We start from the raw sequence: 2,475 nt of genomic DNA on the forward strand, positions 1-2,475 counted from the left end.
ATGAGGATTGTGCCCATCCATTTTTCAGCCGCCTTTTGCATGGGATTTCATTAATCGGGCACAAAACGGGAGGAGGGAGGTGACTAATTGTTTATAGAACAAAGTAGGGGCCACTGGCTCCATGCTTGATCCCCCTGTTGTTTTTAGAGTTTGAGTTGATCTGACCTTCTAAACTACGGGTGCCACCTGTTTTTCTAGAAGGGAAAACAACATTTCCTAGCAAAGAAAGAGCGGAGGGTTCTTAGAGAAGATTTAGTGGGAGATTGAGAAGTCATGGCTTCACATCCTAGAGGATCGATAGCGTTGGAGGTGGGCTCACTCCCTCATGGAATCTGCCTCATAGACATGGAAAATCCCTTTGTTGCCCGTGAGATTAGAAACTACCTTGGGGATGATGGTCCCTTTATACAGGAGAGGACTCCTTCGGGCCTTCATCTTTGGGGGCAAGGTATTCCCCTCCGAGAGAAACTTATTAAGGGTGGTTTTGTGTTCAGCACGCGCCCGTGTGGAGTATTTGCTCAGCGGGAGAATAACCATCCTGGGAGAGGGCCGTGAGGTATATAAGAGACCCCCCCAGCAAGGATAGGCATGTTCTCACGTCCTCTCTAACCCGCCCAAGAGGGCTGTGTGGATGAGGTTAGAGCACCTATCCTTAAGGGTACCCAGTGGAGCAGGCAGGTGATGACTAATCAGGCTATGCAAAAGGAGACCCTCCTCTTTCAAGCTCGCTATCTTTGCAACCCCCCTTTTGAGAAGGAAAAGGATCTCAACCTATTAAGGATCCTTGAAAAGCAAGTAGAAGAACAGGGGGTGAGGAGATAAGAGGAATATCCAAGTCGTACCTTGAGCTCGACGTCCATGTAGGGGCGTTGCTAGCCAATCATTTTAAGGATACCTAGGCCTACCTACTTCCAGATGAATAGTGGTATGAATATAGAAATCAAAGGTGGGATAGCCCACCTGGATGGGCTTACAAGATGCTCAATATGATAGAGGAGGAGATTAAGGTAATGGGGGCCGCGTTTACACGACCCCAAAGGAAGAGAATGAGCTCCCAACATCTTGTTAAATTAGTGGAGAAGCGCCTGTGTCGTCTCCTTAAGCGGGCAAGGATGGTTGATGCAGGGCTCCCCTTTCTCAATTGAGTCTTTGTTCCTCATGAGTCAGGACTGCAGTTACACCCACCTAGCCCCTCGTGGGTCTGCACGAGCTATGCAGGTATTGAGCTGCGTATGTGTACACCAATTACCCCTATTCAAAAAAGCTTCCTCCTTACTTTGATGGATGGAGATGTCTTAAAGCTAAACCTGTTGAGAGCATTCCTTAGGCTAGTCTTCACATTAGATACACAAGAGCAGTTCAGTCTCTTTCTATGGGGGTCCCAGAGCCATGGGGAAGTCGACCCTAACGGAGCTTTTGAAGTACATTCTAGGGAAAAGGTGCGAGACCTTGGATGTGATCAGGATAGCCAATTGATTTGGGCTGACACTTGTAGAAGGAAAGAACTTGCTACTCTTGCAGCCAATCGATTTGAGCTCACACTTGTAGAAGGAAAGAGCTTGCTACTCTTCCTGGATACGTGACTCAACAACCGAGTAATGCGGCCATCAACATATTAAAAAAGTTGTTCTCCAACAAGAGGATAACATTAGAGTCTAAAGGGAGGCCCGCTATGTAGGCTAAGCCCAATGCCCACTCCTTATTACGACCGATTGAAGGTGGCCCGACGTGGATCGATCTAGCGGGGGGACCAGATGCTTCTTCTTTATACAGACACCCAAAACGGTGACACGCCGCAATCCATTTCTTATTGAAAGGCTCAAGGGGGGTGGCAATGGGCTAGTGACCTGGCCCTGAGGAATGTTGCCCGACAAGACTCGGATAGGTCACAGTGTAGAAGTCCTTAACAAGTTAATCAGAGGTAGGGTGGACTACTCAAGGCTGATAGAGTGGGTAACTAAAAAAAGTGAGGTATGACCTAGGGGCCAAAATCCCACTAGGAGCAAAGAAGGTGCCACTCCCCGGGTCTCTGTAGACGCAAATGGGATAGAACCGATCCCATTTACCCAATTCAGGGATGCGTTAGATGACATTATATGGTCATAGGGATATCACGACGTTGTTATTAGGAGGAGATTCACAGGGAGAGTAGTTCAAGGGCTAAGGCTCGATTATGGGGAACCCATAAGGAAGAAGAGAATAACGAGTTTGATGCGGTACCTGATGGAAACGGATTTTTGTCTCTGGTTTAAGGAGGACATGGGAGAATGGGAACGAGGGGGCTACAAGACGGTCGACAATGTTGTAGGCATGGACAATGTCGATAGTTTCAATAGTGCCGATAGTTTTGAGATTTTTTACAGTAGGGAATACGTGGAAGGAGAGGATGATGTGCACAAAACAAGAGGGTGCCATCTATCCGATGCAAGGGGGAGCCAATCTTGGAAGAAGAACCAATGGTGAGAGGCAATGAAA

The 2,475-nt window shown here is 47.7% G+C and overlaps 1 pseudogene; it reads left to right on the forward strand.

The window, feature by feature from the left end:
* The first annotated feature begins 681 nt into the window (after positions 1–681).
* LOC147420375 (uncharacterized) lies at positions 682–1,476 on the forward strand (annotated as a pseudogene).
* Positions 1,477–2,475: the final 999 nt, after the last annotated feature.

This window comes from Adiantum capillus-veneris, chromosome 28, assembly GCF_014529385.1.
Source record: "Adiantum capillus-veneris isolate H3 chromosome 28, ASM1452938v2, whole genome shotgun sequence".
NCBI lineage: Eukaryota > Viridiplantae > Streptophyta > Polypodiopsida > Polypodiales > Pteridaceae > Adiantum > Adiantum capillus-veneris.